The sequence below is a fragment of the Oxyura jamaicensis genome (assembly GCF_011077185.1).
Source record: "Oxyura jamaicensis isolate SHBP4307 breed ruddy duck chromosome 5 unlocalized genomic scaffold, BPBGC_Ojam_1.0 oxy5_random_OJ106698, whole genome shotgun sequence".
Taxonomy (NCBI): Eukaryota; Metazoa; Chordata; class Aves; order Anseriformes; family Anatidae; genus Oxyura; species Oxyura jamaicensis.
In genome coordinates this window covers 21,053-43,534 of record NW_023303985.1, presented here as the reverse complement: position 1 = coordinate 43,534, position 22,482 = coordinate 21,053, and the positions used below count along the sequence as shown (strand labels likewise).

Genomic DNA, 22,482 nt, shown 5'->3' with positions numbered 1-22,482 from the left:
ATTAGGAGGACCTCATAGTAGTGAATGTGTTCTTCCTCATACAATACCTGTGAGGCTGGGAAGCACTGTTATCCCTTTAATACTGCTGGAGACTTGAAGCATGGAAGCATGGGCTGATTGACAATATGTCCGAGATTATAGTGGAAGTCAGCAGAACAGGAGGGAATTGAGAGCTAGGATAGCATCTGGACAGGAATATCATTTATTCTGCTCTCTGTAAGTCAACTAACAGTAAACTTGAGAGAAAATGGGATAAGTAGGAATTCCACAGACTATACAGAAGTAATGAGCCCTTAGAGGAAGGAAAAAATAAGGTGTCCTTTACACTGGGTTCAAGATTTTCTGGTTTTGGCTGCGTATCAAGTCCTAATTTTCCTTGTCTCAAGGAGCTGGTTGAATCATTATGACCTTAGAAATCCTTATAGAGATATAGAGAAAATATGTTTCAGTTCTGTGCCCCCCTGTTTGTCTCCCTACTCCCTCTTTCTTCATTTTTTTTACATACAAATTTTCCTTATTCTTGTTGGAACAATAGTCAGTTGTCCTTCAGAAAGTCTGTAGACTCTCAGAAGAGAAACAGAACACATTATCTGAGCAAAGATAGAAGAGAAGAGCCTAGAGGAGCAGGACAAAAATAAGACATGAGGTGATGGATTGATGGGAACTGATTGAGAGATCTGAACAGGCCATCTATTTGGCAGCAGTGTTTGGTGGGCCTGCAGGAGGGTGACATGGATATCAGGAGGGAGAGGGAGGCTGTAATCAAAGGGAGAGATGAATGCACTGCAGAACTTTAACTACCCACTGAGGACAGCCGCTCAGAAATACCAAGAAATACAGTGTACTTTTGTACAGAGGATTTAATTGAAATAACCTCTAAGCCCATGTTGAGAAGGCAGTATTAATTGGCTCTGCCAAGCTTAAATGTTGAACAGCAATTTATATTTCATGCACTGACTCTCATATGGGCCAAGAACCAAAGAAAACAGGCTTTCCTGTGGCTAGGGATGAAGATGGTGCCTTTTCTCTTTACATCAGATATTACATATCCCAGAGCTATTTCCTTACATTTGAAAAGACTTTATTTGTGGCTGAGCTCAGACTGACAGACTCCAGGCAAACAGCATCAAACAGTCCCCATAAAGTTTATTCTGAGAAAGTGAGTGACTCCATTTCAGAATGGTTTGGCTGGTGCTTTTATTGTTGTCAGCCCAGAATAATAATTATAAATATCATAATACAATGATTGAATTTTCATCATTGCCGATGGTTTCTGTTCACACAAAATGGCTCTGAGGATGAACGCCTTCATCCGGTACATCCTGAACCATTTCTTCAACCTAGGCTGAATTCAGCACAGTCCTTTTCATCTCCACGTGGAAGTCAACCCTTTGGTCTTTCCCAGCCTCAGGTTATACTCATTTGCTTTAAGTGGTCAGCAAACTCATCGAAAATCTATGCTCAGCTGCTCCCTGCTGTTTAATGGGCTGATTCAACATCAGAGAGAGAGAGAGGTCTCCTGCATTTTCCTCAATTTTATCCTTCATGCTCCTGATTCACTCATTCAACTATGCTAGTGATAGGAACTGTGGGACTCCACATATATAGATGCAATCCCAGCAGACACTGATATTTGAAGCACTGTGTTCTATAGACCTGCTTTGAGCAAGGTTAGTCAACTCAGCGCTTAAAAAGCTGGCAGCCATCTGGAGCCCAGCCTACGCCAGAGTTCAAAATTGTTTCCTTCCCTGTTAGTAGCAACAACTGGGGGGCTGGGGAGGTTAAAGCTTGCTTAGAAGCAGATTTGTAGAAGAGGAGAATTCACTGCAGGCTGAAGTCACAAGGTAACCCCAGAACCTAGAGGTTCATGGACGTTGTGCCCTGTAGTACAACCTCTGCTTAGAGGCATCATTAAACTCCTGATAATTAGCAAGTCATTAGGTTTCAACTACACTTAAAGGTTAAAAGGAGCATCTCTGGTGTTGGATATTTTGTAATTTTCTTTCTATTGTGTTCTTATGTATTCTCTTTGTGTGAAGCAGTTCTGGTGCTCACCTCTTTACCCACAAGCTGAAATCAGTGCATACTGAAACTATTCTTTGACAACAAAGCAAAAGTTATGTCAGTTTTTCTTAAATTTAGGCCACAGTAAAGAAAATGGTGGTGTAGGAAAGGTTTAACACTGGTGACTCTTTAGTTTTTGATCAGACCCTTGGGGATGAGAGTTTGATAGCAAGCTCAAGCTGTACAATTGTAGTACAACACAGCACAGCAAAATGGCAAGATAATCATCCATGCCTTGATGAAATAATATTGGACATGTCATTTCCCCTGGTCAATATTTCCTGTAATGACTCCTTCGGTATGATCTTACTTGATGAAGTGTTGTTTAACCACGTCTGTTATGTCTGTCTTTCAATCTACAGAATAATCAAAGCCGTCTTGTTGCATTTGGAAGAAATCTTAAACAATCCATTTCAGGCTCAAGAAGAAGACAAAGTGTGTCATCCCTAGAATTCCAAAGGAATTGTGCTAGTATTCCTGGTAAACTTTTCCTAACAGGTAAAGCACTGTGCCAATATAAACCCACAAATTATTCGCAACAATTGCAGATTAGTTTTCATGGCTGTAGTTTTCTCACAGGTTGATGCAGGTTTTTTTGTCTCTTCCTGACTTTTAAATTCGGGGAAGTTAAGTAATGATACTCCTCTTTTCACTGCAATGGAATGAACTGAAACTAAATAAAAAAAGAAAAAAGAAGACAAAATCTGCTACCATACAATAAAATAGAGTGAGTGGAGTAGAGGAGTTTGAGAGCTGATCTTTATGATGGCTGTCTCTTTACCCATGCTGTGCGAACAAAGGGCCAAAATCACAACTTTTCCGTAACCCTTCTGCATTGTCTTTCCTGATTTCAGTATTCCTGAAAGTTTTGGCATTTGTGAAATCAGCTCGATGTCTCATTGATTTTGCAGCCTGTCACAGCTCAGGGGACATCTAAGGACTACTGAGCATTAAGAGGACACTCTTATGTTCCAGGAGTTCCTTGCTTCTTCAGTAGCTAGGAAGTGTCAGTTGCCCTACGTGGCTGTGTGAAAACTTGATTCTGCCTCAGTTAACAGCAGATGTTGGCAGCAAAACATGCTGAGTGGTGTGACTGCAGTTTGTCATATTAGATGGAAGAAAACATTTCTCTCAGCCCCATGTGAGGGATCTGTACTTTCATTCATCTTGCCTAGACCTGTGGAATTCCATTTTATATGGAACTGTGTGAAGCTGCAATTAAAAAAACAGAAGCTAAATGCTTGGCTTGCTTTACACATTTTTACTCAGTAATAGAATATTTTACCTGCAGATAGCAGCAAACTCCTATGCATGTGCAGAATGATATCTTAGCTTTGGGGAAGTACCTATTTATTTTCTTCTAATATTTTTTTTTTTTTAAAGAAAATAAAAGTAAGATTTCTCCACCTAATTGATGGATCATGGCACATCTAATTTGTTAGCAGGTTTTGTTAGATCATGTGATATCCCATAACCTGACAGCGTGCCATGCACTCACCGCAATAGTTGCTTCTACTATGTTATGTACAGGTAAAAATGAGTAGGAGGAAAGGGCACAAATATTTGTGACTTGCACTTCACTCGTACCAAGTCAGAAATAAGAGAATAACCTACAAAAAAATGTAGTTTCCATTTTGTCAGGGAGTATAAATTGGTATCTTAAATGGTTCCAGAAGAAACATTTGAAATGGGGACCATCTGCAGGTTGAGTCCCTTAGGTATCAGTAGAGAATAGTATCCAGAATCCAAGATGCTGTTGTAGCAAGGGGCTATAAAGAGGGCTGAGTGGGATGACAAAACCTCATGTCTGTTATTGTAACTTCCCCCCAAAGCCCAGACATCTTTTTCTTTGCTTGCTGCTTTGTTGCTTTTAATCATATTTTATTTTATTTTACCTTTTATTTCATTTTTCTGACAGGAATTACGTTGTTAATATTATACAAAGTGAACCCATTCATGCATATTATGAATTTACTTTGATCTGACTTACTTGATACCGAAAGAGTTTTCTGCACCCTTGAAGAAATTGAATGGAAGATGAGGGTGAGGGAACTGAGCACAGCTGTGTAGCCATGCAGTGCTTCGGTCCATGAGGTCTGGGCTCTGAAATGTGGTACGTTTATGGTACAGATTTTTGCCTTTCAATTCTTGACATCCAGTTGCTTAATAACAACCACCTTGGGCAGTAGTTCACAGTGACTCATGCTTTATGGCATGGTATAGTATTCTCATTCTTACTGGATGCCAATATTTAGATTGCAGTCACTCTAGAAAATATGTAAGCAGGTGCCACACAATGACATTCCTTCATGTCCTGACATTAGCTTGAATTAGAAGGAGCTGGATGATCATAGAAAGCCCTTTATCTTCTCTGGTAATTGTTCTTTTAAGCATCAGTGGCATAGAGTGGTACATTTTCAGAGGGCTGTTCAGAGGCAAAGACTAGTGTGGGCATCTGATTTTAACTTTAATATAAGACAAGAGAATTTTCAGAGCTAAAGGTGGGTAGGGCTCTGACTAAAGTTGTGCTGTAAGTCTGGAGTGCTCAAAGGCTTGGGCAGACAGTGAGTTGATGAAAGCTTCAGTGAGACTGTGACCTTGGATGAGGTTTGTTTTCTGTAAGTATTCTGCTCCCCAATTTATATTATAGATGCACTTTACACTTGTCAGAAAAAAAAAAAAAGTTCAGTTTGAAACAGAACTTTGCAAGCTTACACATTTGTACTCTTCCTGCTTTTTGAATTATTGTATATTAGAAAATCCCGTATGTGAGAAAAGTGACCAAATGAAAGAGCTTTCGTGGTTGCATTTCCTGATGTCCTTTTTTTTTTTTTTTTTTTTTTTTTTTTTTTTTTTCAGAGCTTGCCACTGCATTAACAAATTATCTGGGGGCGCAGATCTACAGATCTTCCGTTGCTAAATTGTCATAGCTCCAGTGAAGTCAGTGGGGCTGAGGACCTGCCTGACTTTGCAATCAAGCAAGCATTTCCTGTTGTGGATAATCTACTCAGTAAATATGGAGGGTTTCACCTTACCAGAAATAGTTTCATCCTTTCTCTTTGAATTTTTGTACTTAATACTATATGGCTAATCAATAAATTGCTTGATCAGCTGCCCACCCACACAGACATGTCCTTAATGCTTTCTATAAGCTTCTAACTACCCTTTGGCACCAGATGTGGAAGTTCTGGGAACCATCTTAGCTGAAAAGACTGAAAATGCTGTCCTAATGATAAATGCACTGCTTCTAAGTGAAACGAACTTGGACCAGTGCACATTGTCAGGTCATGCTTTAAAATCTAGCATCGGCAAAGGTGCCTCTTTAGCAAATTTTCTGATTTCATCAATTGTTATTATTTGACATCTTTTTTCTAGAGCTGCTGATATGCCAAATGATCTTGATATCTAGGAATCCTTCTTTTAAAAGTACATTTAAAAAAAAAAAAAAAAGAGAGAGAGAGGAAAAAAAGTAGATTGCTACATCTGTTCCTGGTCATCAGACACTTTGAACTTGTGGTCAGAGCACGGCTAGAGTAGATGCTCTCAAAACATATTACTTTACTATGTTGTTGAAAGATTGTGCCCCCTAATAGAATCATTCTTGCCTTTTGTCTGCTTCCCTTATTTTTTACCTCAAATACCTTCTTACATATCTTTTGTTAACATTATGTTCTGTGTCTAAAAATGAGAAGAAGCTTAATGTAAGCCGCTCTTATACTTCCCCCCATTTATTGCAGGTTTTTGGTATTCTTTCTGTCCTTCAACTATCATTTCCCAAAGACCAGACTCTACTGTGAGAAGCTGTTGCTCTCATTTATTCATTCATGAAAAACCCTAGGCTTCCCACAAAAAAACACAACAACAAAGAAAACAAAACAAACAAACAAAAACAACCAATACATAAGCAACAACAACAAAAATGCAGTAGATAATATCACAGGAGACTTCTACAAATGAATATAGTTCTATTTTGAAATATTTTTCAGAATACATTTTTTTTGTCTTTCTGCATGTGTGGGAAATAGATTCCTGGGCTTATTTATTTTGCTGCTTCATTTGTGCTTCTGTGAGCTACTTGAGCCTGGTTTCTTTATGCATTTCTTCTGTCATTTTCAAGGCCCTGCACAGCTTCTTCCAGTCCATACCTACCTCTTTCCCTGTTTGTTACAGCCCCACTAAGCTGTCCTGGTCGTCACTCGCGCTATGAGCAAGCAAATAGTTGACACAATGTCTCCTCTTGCTGTGAGAGTCCAACAACTTCATTGTTGGATCAAGCTTATTGCCTGGTCCACCACTGAGTCTGAACTGTAAACAGCTGTGGATCTTTGTAGTCATTAACAGACTCCTCTTGAGTGGTGCATAAGCCTGAATACACCAGGGAAATAGAACTGGCAAAGTGCCTAATGGTGATTCTTGCAAGTTTTAGAATGGGGGATCTGAAAAGGGGCCAGCAACCCTGTTAAGCTTAATTTCATTATTTATTTTCCTCTTAATGCTGTGTATTTCCTGGTTCAGTGAGTACTGCTGGAAAACCAAAGAATTCTAGGTTGTGCCCATCAAAAGTTAAAATCTGCGGTGAGACTGTACGAGTGCTGCCAGCCCTACCTGAGCTATATTTTCCGCCTGTTTCCTCCTTGCAGGTTTTATGAACTTCAAACACCTGTAGGGTGCAGGGAGGTGAATCCCTTTGTCCGGTGATTCTTCTGTTGCCAGGATTGAACTAACGAATGGCAAATGGTTTGATTTTACACTGTTAGATGAGATAAGGTGGAAATGGCTTCACTGGAGACACTGAGCTCTCAGTAGCATGAGCTTGGGACCACTCAGAATTTTCACAGGAAAGGGGTGTGGGATGAGCAGAGAGGCAGGGGAGTAAGAGTGGAGTGACTCAGTAATCCAGAATTACCAATGTGGCCTCATCGAGAGTTTTGCAGAGACACATACGTGGATTCCTTTTGTTCACAGGCCAACCTGACTGCTGACCTACTTGTTAGTCTACGTGTTCTCGCTCTCTTTTATACATGAAATACCATCCCTGAACAGAGGATTCCCACAAAACGTGACAAGTTGACAAGCAAACACTTTTTTTCAACCAAAACTTTTCATCAGAAAATTCCCAATAAACTTGAGAGTCAGTGGGTATGAATCTGACCTTGGATTCCTTAAGGGACATACCTGGGATTTAATTTGCTGGAATTTAGAGGGGGAATTTATCTATAAAATGACTCAATCCATAAACTTACACTACAGGATCAATGGTCACAATGGATTTGTTTTTGTTTTTTTTTTTTTTTGGCTGCGTCTATTTTAAATACACTGCTTGCAGGGATTAATAAGTATGCCCATTTTCACTGCTGAACACAAGCTCTCTTATCAGAAGGAGATTTACATTATAGCTCATAATACATCATAGGCAATGTAATATAGTTATTTAAAAACAGACAAACAAAACCCACCATTAACACAAACTCTGGTCTTTGTTTCCTTCACTTGTTTCTCCTGCTTCTAACCTTTTTTATTCAACAAAAACAAACAAACAAAACAACCCAGACCAACACATGAAAATATTATCAATACAGTATATTAAAAAAATTCTGGAACTATCTATAAACACCCTTTCATGAGGTCAAGTTACCAAAACCCAAGAGATAATCATGTGGTAGCTGCAACATGGCTTAATAACGTGTTGGCTGATGTTATAGGGTAGCTGTTTTCTCCATTAATATATTACTGTCTCCTCCAGAGCTGTCTGCATGTTGAATTCCAACACTCCTTGCATCTGTCTTAAATGATCATGTTTAAAGGGCTAAAAAGTATTCCAGAAAGATGCACTGAAACTGGAGGACCTGCCCTAGAGCTCTTATCGGTGAGGTGCAATGCAATGCTGATATACATTTTAGGTAATATCATCACTCTTCTGAATTGTTATTCTTTTAAAGAATGTTGACAATTTAGTCAGGCTTTGTGCATTGTGTTTGTACAAAGACTATCAAATAATCAAGGACAGTGAAAAGTGCATCCATTATTTGCATTCTTTTCTGTTCTTAGAGCTGCTCCAAGCATATTTGCATTAAATATTTTATTTATTTTATTGTATTGTATTTTATTTGGAAGTGAGGTGATCTTCAAGGATGTTACTTATCAGGTGAAGAAGGGTTAGAGGCAGCTTTGGATGATGCATTTTGGATTTGATTGAGGCTCAGTTATATAGTTTAAGGAACATAATGTTTTTTCCTGGGTCTCTGATTTGCTAAAACTGACTATTTGCTTTCTAGGGGTCAAGAGGATCTGCTCTGAGTCATCCTTTCCCAAGGAAAGCATCTAACTTTGCCTGCTCTTCCCTTCTGTTCTTTACAAAAGTCCTTTATTTTTCAGGCTTTTGAAACCTCAGTTTCCCACAGCAAGAAGTCTCAGAGGCCTTTGCTGGTGCGTTTCCAAATCAGATGCCTGTTGAACAAGGAATTGCAGCAGGGGATGCCTGTTTGCTACTCTCAGCTACTGAGGAAGAAAGAGGTGAGGGTCCTTGAGAGTAGTTTTCATTCTGAGTGCTGGGCAATGAGCCATCCTGCAGGGTGTGGTGCGCAGACATAATGCATTGGAGGAGATCGTGGAGAATGTTAGCAAACCAATAGACCTTTTCTTCCACAAACTGGGTAACTGCAGTTTGATTTGTTCCAGCTGTGGCAAAGGCACCCAGTGGTTTCAATAGTGGGGCCATCAACCCTTTGAGATGGTTATTTCAAATGCAAAGTTTGTGAAAATTGTATTAGTATTTTTTTTTTTCCTTGTGGTAGTATCTGGAGGTCTGTGTAAAGAACACAGCGGTGTTGTCTGAACTTCAGCAATCTGAGACACTGGCCTTTCCTTTTCTTGCTCAGGAAAACTTCTGTTGAGGGTGAATTTCTGGCGTGCTCTCTCTTTGGCATAAAGCACCTCTGTATTTCTCCAAAGTAAAATGGAGACAGAGCTGCTTGCACAGGGAAATAAAATAGTTTTCTCTGCACTTTTTTCTTGGGAGTATGCAAAAATCCCATGTGCATTTTTTTATGAATTGGACCCTTCTGTTTTATAGCTGGTAGTATTCATGCTTATTACAATGCCATATTATGGCCTTAGACACTTTTTATGTCCCTATAACATAGCACCCTAGAGAAAGATGCTTCACTAAGCAAGAACCAGTAAACTTGCTACAGAATCAGCGGAATACTTTTCACAAAAGTGCATAAACTTCTGTTCTTAAACATTGTCATCCTTCACCTTAACAAGCACAGAGAAAGGTTCCACTGGTTTCTATGCCTTGTTAGGTCTATCATCTTTTTAATTAATAGTGTTTTTACGAAGCCGTCTGAACTGTGTCATTTCCATTATCAGAAAACCATTGCCATTAATGAATAATTTTCATTTCTGATCCTTGATATCATGCTAGTTGATCTCCTGTTTCCATGCCGCCGAATGATAGCATCGTTTTCTGCCCACGATCAAATTTAATTTGGACTCTGATTATATTATGCTGTTGCGACTGAAGTGTCAATTTTTGTCAGGCAATTAGGAGCTATAACCTGTGAAGTTAAGTTTGATAGGCATTGTAATTGGATTGTTACAGTAATAGCTTGGAACATTCCCTTTTTTTCTTGCTTCTTTGATTCTTGATGCATACTTTAGTTGTGAGAACAAAGGCATTTTGTTATTATGCAACCATAGGATGTTCAAGACAACAAGATGGAGTTCAGGTTTTTCCACTTTCCCCAGATGGACCTAATTGGGATTTAGTTTTGACCACAAATTGGGCCAGGATTTTAAAAGAATTCTGGTGGAGCTGGGGGAGGGGGGTCAAGCAAACCTTGAAAAGGAGAGCAATGGAGCCAGAGATACTAGGATTATAATATGGAGGTATACTTTAAATTAGAAGGTTAAAAGGAAAAGAAAAATCAGACTGGAAGTGTGCCAGATTATCTTGGCTACTCTCATTCCTTTTACTGGCCTTTGTGGTTTATGTTCTTTGCAAGTATGGAGGACTATAACTTCAGATCATGCTATGGCCCAAATTTTCTGTTAGTGCAGATCAGTGCAGTGTATTCAGATGAATCAGCAGAGAAGTAGGCCCCATATAAAATAATCACAACACAAGAGCTAACGCATAATGGAGAACACTTTTATTCTTATTGGATCTTTGCTGACAGACTGAAAGTTATTTTATTATTATTATTAATATTTTTCCTCTGCAGACACAGTACTTCATAGCCTGGCTATTTGTCAAGAGTTTTGTTCTGAATGTCTTTAGGATGTGCTCATACCCTCCCCTAGCTTTGTCTCCTGATCCTTTCTAATCAAAGGTGCAATGAAGATAATTTTTAAAAAAGGACAACGGAGAGGATAGTTTTTCCAGTGCTCATTTCATTAGACACTTTTCATAAGTGCTGCTATGTGACAAGAAAAAGGTGGAGGAAAACAAGAAACTCCAGCTGCTATTGAATGCAAGGAAAAAGCTCACCTGCAACTTTTTTTTTTTTTTTTTTTTTTTTTTCTGGAGAAAATTGCTGTTAGTGAAATGCTAAAAAGAAATTAAACCTTTAAAAGCAACTGTAGGAGGATTTCAAAAGTTTTGTATATTGGGCATAAGGTAATTGTGTCCTCAGAGTTAGCAAATATTGACCAGGGTTCCACACCTCATCCAGTAGGCATGAAACCTAGCCAAGTCGTATCACCCTGCCTCTGATAAATTCGTGATACCCATTCATTTCACAGTGTGGCTGGCTAGGTCTGTTGCTTCCTACTTCAGGCATGTGTTTATGTTTCTATTTTGATATTCTCAGCTTGTGGTCAGTACTTCATCAAGGAGTAATCTGGTGAGTTTGCAGCGTTCTTTGTTATTTGCACCTACTGGACCTGTGCCTTGCCCACCTCCAAACAATGTTCCTCCTCTTTCTGTCCTCTTCCCAAAACTGTGCCAGAGATTTTTTGTCAAGGGATATGGATTGAATTCTCGCATCCCCTTATTTCAGTAATGTGCTCCCTCAGCAGCTGTTCTGCTGTATAATCCCACCTTCCTGAGGTGTAAACTTCCTAAATTCATTTAATAGTTATATTGCTATAATGCTCTGCAAAATTTCACAATGTCCAGTTTGGTCTTCTCAGTTTCTGCAGGTCTCAGGCAGACCATATGTTCTCGAGGCTGTCCTCTCCTCTGAGCTTGCTTAGGATGCCAGGAATTGGGGACAGCAGGAAACTGCAAAGCAGCAGTTACCAGACTCTGTATCACCCAGTGGGGCTCTACTAGAGGGACCATTTCATTTTGTTGGTACTTTGCACTGTAGCTTAGATGCTAAAACCTAGACTTCCTTTTTTTTTTTTTTTTTTTTTTTTTTTTTTTTCCAACATAACTTTTTTCATTTTCTTTCTTTCTGCCTTGTTTCCAGTTACACCATATTTTCTTGCCAGTCTTATCTATTTGAACAGATAGAGCCTAAATACGGGGGCTAAGCTTCATGACGCTGACCCCTATAGTCTCACAGTGATGAAAACTAATACCAAGAAAGTGAGAGGATGCACCAAGACTGAGGGAGTGGATTGCTGATGTGACAGAAACAGCTGCATATGAAAAGGTGATATATGGAATAGAAAGTAAGTTAGATGAATTTGAAGGTATTTGTAATCTATTCTTCTGCTGCATCAGAAGAGATGTCCTGAAATATGATAGAAGATAGTGGCAAGAGGTTGAAGGGTGAATCAAAGCTTTTGTTTCAAAAGATAATAATAATAACTTATCTCCCTGCTTTTCTGTTGTCTTACTTTTCTTTTTCCTTTGTTTTTCTTCCTCCCTGAGAGATAAGGATGGGCTGCAATTATACCTGAAAAAAGAGTGAAAATCATATAAATTTTTCTGTACATATGTTCTGTTTGCAAAAAGACAGACTTAGAACCTGATGAAAAAGAGCACTAGGAAGACAAATAGACATGTGAAAATCCATCCCAGGCAGTAGATGTATGCAACTTTCTAGAATGTAATGGTGATAGGAGCGTGCATTAAATTTCTTCTTTTCAGTTGATCTGATACAGGTGTAGCAATTACCACAGACCGATGTCATTAATTGTAATGTTCTGTAGGAGTAATCAATGAACTCTGTTTCCTGAAAACAGTTTCACCTTTCTGCTATTAGTACTATAATGAAGAGGGTGCAGTATATACTTATATAAAGAACTTAGAATCTATTAGCACCTGTGCTGAACAGTAAAGCTGCTGATACTTTGCATGCAAATTGTAGTCATCATCTGAGAAGAAGCAGAGTTCATAGGTTCAATATTCTCTCCCTTTCAGTTTCCTATGTCAGCTATGTCTTAACCAGCTGGGGGCAGAATTACATTCTGGAAATTAGGGAGAAAAAAGGTTAAAATTGAAAATCTACTTATTCTGCATCTAGCCTCACCATTTGTATAAAACAACATGAAAAATCCTAGCAAGTATAAATGATGTCTGATTTCACATTATATTTTTAAAGTGTCAGTGCTTGAGTAGGCTTACATTTGACAGGTGATTTAAATACTTCAATACATTTCTATAGCCATAAGAAAAAGTCTTTATCAGGATAAAAACTTGACAAAACTATTCATTTTTGTACTAATGCAAAAAATATTACTACTCTTTTTGACACTCAGATATATGAGGCACTATATTCATCTTCATAATTTATCTAAATATTTCATTATTTGAGACTATTTCAGTGACTGCTCATTTATGTTGTTTTTACTATATTTATCTTTTTTACTGATTCTTGAACATTAGGCTCTGAGTTCATACCTGATTATTAGTGGTACAATCTTACCATTATGCTAAGATAAACGTATCTTTATTTCTCTTCTGATGAATTTCCATTTGGCAAAAAGTGTGGTGTGTTTTTTGTTTTCTCATATCAAGATAATATTAGTGCCTTATATCTGTGAAATAAATATGTCTCAAGCCATCTCCCAAACTTCACCATCTTCCCCCTCACATCTGTCTCAAAGGAAGCAGTTGTGGAGGTCTCTGGGTTCAGTTTTTGAGCATCATGAAATGTTCACAAACTCTCTGTGCAGTCCTGTGTGAAATAATATTAAGATAGGCCTGTTGTGAACATTGTGACACAGGAGGCATAGAAAAATTACAGCTGTAGACCAGTAGAGTCTAACAATGTACTGAATTAATGAACCAGAACTGAGAAAAGCACACAGAGGAAAAAATAATATTATAGCACTCCTATGGACAACAAATATTTTGCTTCCCTGGCTCACTTTGGCAGCATGTCCATGATGGTTTAGGAATGAGTCCAGGAGTGTTTCACACATTAGATCAGTTTCATCCCTGGCTGTGCAGACCAACCAGGTGAAAAATATGGGAGAAAATTCACCCTCAAGTACAGTGAGATATAACGATACTGAAATGAGACATTCAGTAGAGTACTGAGACTATAGTAAAGTGCTGACTAGATTTTTCTTGTTACTTTGTGTATGAGCATGGACTGCCATATTAAAATCTTCATGTGGGATTTCCCAAAATATGAGGATTTGGGCTTTTGTTTTAGATCTGTGAAGATAAGAGAGATCCACAGAAATTGGATTAGCTTTTTCTTTAGATCTGTGAAGATAACAGTGATTTGGATTGTGTTCAATCTTTCTCAAAATCGAGCAATTTTCAAATATTTCTGAAAATTTAGGAATTCTGGTCTGAGCTTATATTTAATTTAAAGTATATCTCAAACATATACAGTAAACATAAAATGGAGAAGAATTCATCACAGATAACTATGATTTGTTGTCTCAAGCAATTTTCTCTCCTTGAAATTTGCAAATCAAAGGTAGACAATGGCACTATGACTGAACCACAGAATTTCTTAGCATCAGAGTAAATTGGCTTTACAGCATAAGGAAGGTTTTCCTGTAATGACATTAGTCTAGGGAATAAACAAAGGATTAATATTCTGGGCTCTGATTTTCAAAATTGCTCTCAACATTGACCTGTTTCTTCCTCAGCCTATGCTGACGTAGACGATCATGAGCACTTCTGGATAGTTCATTTTCCACCAGCTATTATCACTGCATTCAGCCAAAAGAAAAGTCAAAATAGTGTCAATTGTATTAGTAATCAGATAAACAGAAAACCACGGAAATCATTCATCTTCATTGTAGTCGTGGCCATGTGTTTCCTAATGGCTGTTTGTTTTTTTTTTTTTGAGCCTGTAGCATGGGCAGAGTTTATCTGGACTGACCCAGGAGATGGTGATGATCTGATGCTGGCCTCAGGCTGGCAAATTGTCTGTTGATTTGACCGTGAAAGGAAATGGGGTCCATGAAATCTAAAGGAGTCAACCTGTTCTGCAGCTCAGGATTTACAAGTAGTATAATCTCACACCAAGTTTTCACTTCTGTAACTTTCTCTGTTTTCCTTTAGAGGAAACTGGGGCACTGATTTAGGTCTTTCTTATCTCATCAGCTGTCTTCATGAAACCAGTAGGAATATCATTTCTGAGATTTTTAGCCCTCAAGTTCAAATTGGCTAATGGTTCAGTCTTTTGTTGGAGTGAAAGGAAAGGGGAGAGGGAAAAAAAATGGAGAGACAGACAAAACAGTTACATAAAGCTTATTTCCATATAAAGCCAAGTTAAACTGTCTTTATCTGTAGGAATTGCAAGGCCTAGTTATGTAACTCTTCAGCTTATTTGAAGAGGTGATAAACTGTTCCCAATTAAGCATTCAGCTACAGTCCCATTATAAGATTTTTTTTCCTTCCCTCCAACAGCTCAATAATAAGTAAAAATTAAAATATTAAAACTGAAAAAACCCACTGACAAACCCATAAAAATCCCTGTGCATTCACATTTCTAGGGTTAAGAATTAGTGACAACTAGAGTACTTTGTGAAAATTGTGATTAAATTGAGTAAGTGCTTTTTAAGATTAGAAGACTTAAAATAGCATAATTTAAGAAAAAAAAATTAAAAAAATGCAAAGTCTATTTTTCCTTTTTATCTGTCTCTCTGTCCAACAAAATCATATAATACCAGAGTCTGAAACATAAGTAGATTTCAATATTGTCAGTGCAAGAGTCACTTTTAGGGAGAAGGAGTACTGAAACGTTTAAGAAATATCTCTATTTGGGGGAAAAAAAAAAAAAAAAAAAAGACAGAGTTCTCTATCTGTGAATATGTCCCAGGAAACAAAATACTTTCATCACCAAGCTCTGAATTGCACTGGGGTGTTTCTGAAACCTTTCTCTAAAGGTCTTGTCTCTCATCAACCCTCTCTCCCCCCCAAAAAAGCCGTTTTCCAGGCAGAATCTAGAGGAATTAGAGGGCATTCATTTCCTGATGAGGTGGCAGGGCAGGGTAGGGAACCCAGATCTGTATGTCCTTCTCACTTGGCTGCTTCTGTTGGCACCAGCAAAGGAAGCTGAATTGCCCGTATGATTTTCTGCAGACTGTGTGCACTGCAATAGCCAAACTTGTGCATGTTCTTACTTTTCAGTGTATTGCTATGCCTTGTGAAAGACGTGGTGAATGGGTACTCGTTAGTAATAGGGGAACCTGGGTTTCGTTTTGTAGCAGTCATCACCTGTGACTTCCACCTAGGCGAGATACTGATTTCCATGTGGTACAGTGCTGCTGTGATTTATTAGCTTTCACCTAGTCTTGCCTTAGTAATGGGAAAATTAAGCCCTTACGTATTCTCACATGATATTTTCTTCTGTTCACATTATGCCTTTTCCACTATCTCAATTTAATTTGCCTTGACTTATATTAAGGTTTTCTTCCAAAAGCCCTTTCCTATAGACCACAGCAATGAATTCAGTGTGAGGAAGGCTAGACATCATCTTTTCACTCAGATAAATAGATCACAGAAAAGGAAGCCTTTAAAATGCTACTATCCATCTCTTCACCTGATTAGTATATAAAGAACAGTACAAGAGTAAGGGCTGAAGAGTTAATCTCTTACATTAATCTCCCCCATTACATTTTATTAAGTAATCTCCTCCTCAAATGACTATACAAAGCAGCGCTACTAGTAAAATTAAATTTCACATTGGGATTTTTTAAGTATTGTAACCCTTAAATAATTTTCTTCATTTAACTCCATCACGAAATTGCAACACTATACAGACATCTGCTCTGAAACTTCCTCAAACTGGTGGGGTTGGTGGCTCTCGTTACAGCCAAAACATTCAACAAAAAGATTCCTCAGTTTTCTCTCATCACACACAATTATGAGTTTTGACTTCAAATACTTATACTCACATAATTACAGTATTCTGTAAAGATGTCCTAAATATATATGATTCCCAGCTTGACTGAGACTTCAAGCAAATTCTCTTGTCTGGGGTGCTTGGTAAAGGAAAACTAAATTAGTGAGAGTACAATACAGCAAGTTACAGTGTTTAGATACAATAACCAAAAATAAAGTCAATTTAATCTTCCAAAGTAGGACAGCTTTTCAGTGTATTCATCACTATGGAGATTTAACAGTTGATTCCAACTTGCATTTTAATAGCAGACTTACATAATTGTGAGTCCTGGTGTGGTACTGCTGAGTGCATTCAGGCTGGAATTACTAGTTAGACAGATCCTGCTTAGCCTTCTAGTTAAAGCATGCTAGTAGTTTACACGTGTGCGTGACAGTTGTTAATAACTGTCTTTATAATCACCTTTGGATTTCTCTTTTCTTCCTCACTCAACACTATCTAAAACAGAAAATTAATGTTAGTGGTCAAGGCTGGGGATTAAAAATCAACATTCCTGATTTTTATTTTTATCTTTTAGCTAGTTTTGCCAATGAGGATGAGCAAATATTTTTGCACCGTGTTCAAAAAGTGTTAAATAAACATTCATTATTTATTAGTTTGTTTGCCTATTTATTTATTGGTAGAAAATGTATTTTACTTGATGTCTTTAGAGATATTTGTAAAGGAAAAGATTCTTAGAAGTCTGTAAGAGATTGCTGAGTGCTTGAAACTGGGAAAGTATGAAGGACATTTTTGTTTTGACTGAAAAAATATTTAGTTTTGGTAGTATTTTTTGCAAATGCCCTCTTCATTCCTAGATGCTTGCTTTGTCACCAATTTTAGTTGTTGCATAACTTGACTCAAATTCTTTGCTTTAAATTGCCTGTGCCTTAGTTTCCCCAGTTGGTGAATGATTCAGAAAAATTCAGCTACTCCCAGGGTGTTTGGAGTTTTAATTAAGTTTCTAAAGTACTTTAAGACTTTTGCCTGAAAAGCATTATGGATGTGTAATATAGCATTATTATTAATATATATTGCAAATTATTTTTATCTTTGGCAATTTTCCATTACTTTAGAAAATTAGTCTAATCTAAAATATTGGCCAAATAGACAGAATTGCTGCAATTCCTTTAGTAAAAGTTCAGTGATGGAGTCACGTTGACTTTTATCTTCAAAAATCTTCCCTTAGAGTCTCCCAGAGACACAGAACTTGAGCTGTGCTTCTAATTGTTGGCTTCAGGCTAAAACTTTTGATCACTTTATTTCTGCTACTTTCTGTTAAACTCACTGAATGAAAAGGCTTGATAACATTTTATAATGTCTAGTTCTTTATTTTGGGGAATACGAAAGATGAATTTGACCTTCTGAATTTTTAGTCTAAACTTTGGTAACAGGGAGCATCCTCATTCTTGTTTTCATTCATATTAATACTGCATCTATCTCTTTTGCCCTGTAAAAAGCTATTAATATTGTTCTATTAACCTCCTTCTAAGTAATAATGACCTTTCCCCTGAAAATGCAATTATTGGACTTTTTCCCATAATAAATCTCATTTATTAGAAAGTTTGGCCTTGTGCACTTCGGTCTCTGCCATTTCCTTAAAAAATCATGCTTTATTTTCAAATAAGTACATTATTTTTATTCAGAAAAATATTTTATAATGTATTCATTTGGTCATAATTTGAGAGGAGGTGATGGCTTCTTGGTTCAGCTGTGTCTCTGCCTTTAAAAAGAAAAAGGCAGAAATGACAGTGCTCTGTATTTCTCCACTGCTTGACTGTGGTCTGGCTGCTTGCAACTGTGACATCCTGTAGTCTGGAAAGAATTGCCAGCCAAGTCAGCCTGCCTCTTGCCAAGGTCCAGACCAAATGTTCTCTGCTTGGCTAGACAGAGCTCCTACTCCGTTTCTGCAGTGAGTGGCGAGCGGTTGCCTGACCAGTGTTCTCTATTTTGCCATTAGCTGCTGCAAGGAGGAAGGAGGAGAAATTATAGAACTATTAGCACTAGGTATCTCCTGTGATATGTGGCAATGGGAACAGCAAACTTCTGGGGAGACAGAAGGGGAGGTAAGGGAAAAGCTCTTCTTTCATTCCTGCTCATCGAGCTAGTGGCTCTGTCAAGGGAGATGACAAAGAAACTTTCCTGTATTCTAAAGGGAAAGAAAGCATCTCTCCACATCCTCAGTGAAGCAATAGCTGTAGCAGAGGGGTGTTTCTTTACTCTAGTAAAACAATACTTAAAAACTGTGTATAAGAGCAACATTATTGTTCTGGTTCTCCTCCTCTCCCCTCCCCTCCCCTCCCTTTCCTTCTTGGAGGAGTTTCCAGTAGCTTGAGGTCAGAGAGAGAAGGAAGGTTGTGGCAGTCTCCTTTTCTTGGCCATTTTCTTTCCCAGTTATAAAGAATACTTAAAGAAGAAATGTGAAAATCCATACTAGTTTTCCTTCCTATGTAGGTAGGCAAAACATTTATAACTGCTTGTAGGGAAGGATAGTTTTGTATAGACTAGACTACAGTCTAGACTGCAAATGGGAAGAACTGGATTCAGAGACTCAGTGTCTCTCTCTTTTTTACTTTTTTTTTTTTCCTTCTTTTTTTTTTTTGGTGAGCACAGGCCAAAAAAAAAAAAAAAAAGACTATTATTATTATTTTTCTTTCACTGGACCCATCAAATTAGATATCAGTTTCTTAAACTGTGGACTGAAATAGAGGCAGCAGTTACAGACTGTACATTAGAAATTAGAAAGTAAGGCTCGTTTTTTTGAGGATTCTTTAAGAGTGATGGAACCTGTGTGTCAAATTTGTAACATGAACAAAGACAATGTCCCTTCATGTATTCTCTCCACCCATCTCCCAGCTTAACCAGACATGCTACCAGGAATGTTAACACTAATAACTTCAAGCAATACAAACGGGACTTTTACTATGTAGGTAGGAAGACAGGAGCTATCCATATGCACAATTTTAAGATGAAGAATTATTTTTAAACTTTGTTTTTCTAACATTTTCTTGAACTGCACACTTCAGAAAACCACATCTTCTTTACATTTCCTGTCTCTGTGACTCATCAAAATGAGTTGTGTTAGTCACATCAAATGATGTGTTTCATAGAATAAGACAGGAAAAGCAGCACATTGAGTCATTGTCATAGGGAGAGTGGCTGCCAAGCCACTATCAGACAACATAGGGAAAAGCAAGCATATTAAATGACCAGGGTCACAGAAACACAGCCCAGTGACAGGAAATCATTTACAATCAGGTGAACGTGAGCCTTCTCATCTTCTCAGCCTGTTTTTCAAGGAAGTGAGACATGTGCTATCATGATGTTTACCTGTCAGCTTCTGTTCCCCACTAACTTTGTAAGCCACTGGACTCTCTCAATCAAATTTGTCAAAGTGCTAGGGGGGTCTTAAAAATATGAAGTTCTTATGCATTTTGTAGGGGTTGTTTCTTTTATCAGGCAGGGCTATGTCTTTTACTCCCTCACTGGCTGCCCCAGCAGTGTCTTTGTGGCTCAGCCCAGCACAGGGCACCATGCTTGCTCTCCGGTCCCAGATGGAGCTGGAGCTGCCACAAGGCTGGGTAGTCCTAAAGGATGTGGGAGAGGTTGTGGAAGAATGAGGTGGCAATAAAGACCTGCAGAGTGACATAGAAGACCCTGTGATAACACATGCTGGCAGAAAGGGTTGTGGATATAGAGGATTACTATATATATATAACAATATAAGGAAGTGTACATACATTATACACTATACATACAATATATACATTTGTATCACTATAAAACAGGATTCACTTTTGCTGCTGTGCACAGAGTAAATTGTATGTATGACAGGACTCTTTGCTAGTTATTTTTTAGCCAGCTTTATTCTTAGTAAAACTCTTTCAGTTCCTCCTGGTTTCAATAAATTACTGTAGTTTAACTTACAACCTAATTTCTGCATGCTCAGGTCATGCTCCCCTCCTCTTTATCTAATGAGTATGTAACAAGCTGTAGCCCAATATGTAGTACTGAATTTGTAATACTAGAGATACTTCAATTTTTACTTCAGTTCCCTTGGGAATGAAGGTTGATGCAACCGTACTATCTGTCTGTCATCCCCAAAGTCAATTGAAAACAAGGCCCAATCTTGACAAAAAACTTGATTGAAGAGTCAAAGTCCCTATTTAAATTCCTGTAAATTTACTGAAAATGAGCATGTGTCTAGAACAAACAGTGTATGCTAATTATCCCTCAGTAACCAATTAACAGACATGTACTGGGTAGCCAAACAGCTTGCTTACAGTTCCAGACTCACTATAGCAAGAATTGTCTTCGCTTGTTGGGGGTTACACAGGGTGGGGGGAGAATAGGGCTGATAGGTGAACTGGAGTTATTGCGACAGGGGAAAAAAGGAAATAGGATAATCGCTTATAAGACATTGGGGGTTCTTCTGATGAAACAACCTTTTTAAAAATCTTTAACAATATTTTTTAATGAATATTTTAAAATTTGTAAAGGATAAAAACTATGACAAAAGTTATCACAGCGCTGTTCTCTTATGCTCTATTTTTCTTTACAGGCTGACTCTTCGTACCTGAAATGTGAAGCCTACCCTGGGAACCTCGATGAGAAAGGATAGCTCACCTCCTTTGATGGCTATAAGGAATAATATTGAGTACAAATGGCTTAAAGATTCTGTAGAAGCATGTGAGGAGGGGAAAAAGTAATGAGAACTCATATGTTCCCTGAAGAAAGGTTGTACCCATGTTTGTTTTGTGAATGAGCTCATGGATTGGGAGGACCCTGGTTATCTGAGTGTGAAAGTGGTGAGAAGTATCCATTACATAGTCCAAAGGTGCTTTTCCACTAACCTAACTGGGGGTGTCAGGTACCCTGAATAAGTGAGAGAGGAAACATCCTTTATCTTAGGCTAGTATGCTTCTTCCATAATTCATTTATTAAAAACAAACAAACAAACAAACAAACAAAAAAACACTTAAAAACACACAGAAGAAAACATACAAGATCTCTGTGACTCTCAGCCTCTCTCTCTCTCTCTTTTTTTTTTTTTTTTAATTTATTCATTTTGGGGGAAGAAGAAGAGACTATTAATTCATGCTTTTTAAATACTTGGAGTTGACAGTACTGTGACTGGGTTCTCTTGCCTTTTCTTTGGATTCTGCTATGTGTCAGTGGGATTAGCAATGCAGTCTTTGGAACAGTGGTGTTCTCTGAAACACTTTCAGCTGGTACAGCTGGCTGGTTTTTCTCCTGGGTCTAATTTCGATTGAGGTTTTGGTTGTCTCTGGTTTTGGAAAGTCAGCCTGTGATTCCAGGAAGACTCTGATTTTCAGTAATTTTCAAGAGAGCAGGCTTAATCAGGTTTGGTATTGCCCCATTCTGACACACACGTGTGTGCATACACATCTGCAGCACTGATTTCAGAATGCTTCCCAAACTGCTCACTGTGTCTGCAAACCCTACAAATGGTGCTCCCTGTGAATTTTTGTATCCAATTTGTATAAAAATAAATGATAGTTACTCCAAATACTTCTGTGTTACAACTTTTCTTCTGATGTGCGGTTGCTGCAGTAATATAATTTAGTAAGAGCTTTGGAGGAAAACTCCTCCCAACAAATTTTTGATTGTCATCTAGTATTGAGCAATTCCACACAGAACTCTGGCCATCCACTTTAAATATAATTCTTATTTTCAGCAGAACAGGTCTGCACCACGTCTTTCTTACTGTACATCCTAGCACACTTGCTGCCCTCAGTTGGAAAAGATCACTTCAATAACTGTGGATATGTGCAGGGTGATAAACCTCCTTACACTTACTCCTGCTTGGGCTGAAGACTGTGGTCTGAGTATTTCTCTGGCAACCTCAGACTCAGAGAGTTATAGCAGTGAACAGAGAATGTCTTTCAGTGCTTAAAAGAAAAAAAATGAGTTGACAGAGCCACTGTTACAGGCTGAGAATCAGCTCTTCACGGCTCAGAAGTGAAAGAGAGAGATGAAACCAAAGCCTCCTGCAGCATATCTCATCCTAACTCTCTTCTCCCTTCTCAGTACCAAACTGTATTGTCTTAATCTGGAAATGTGATTTATATGTGAAATATCTTGTGGGTGGCAGAGGTGGGGAGCAGAGCTCTACAAAGCTCCCCAGAGCTGCTGACCGAGGTAAATAGTGTGT

General features: G+C 38.2%; 1 long non-coding RNA gene across 2 annotated transcripts; it reads left to right on the top strand.

The window, feature by feature from the left end:
* Window positions 1-1,527: 1,527 nt before the first annotated feature.
* On the top strand, window positions 1,528-21,243 carry LOC118157423. Of its 2 annotated transcripts, none has more exons than XR_004746638.1 (3): window positions 1,528-1,670; window positions 8,440-8,577; window positions 20,869-21,243. It is a non-coding gene; the product is annotated as an uncharacterized LOC118157423 (long non-coding RNA). The 2 variants fall into 2 exon arrangements; XR_004746639.1 differs by lacking the exon at window positions 1,528-1,670 and adding an exon at window positions 1,708-1,844.
* The last annotated feature ends 1,239 nt before the right edge of the window (window positions 21,244-22,482 follow it).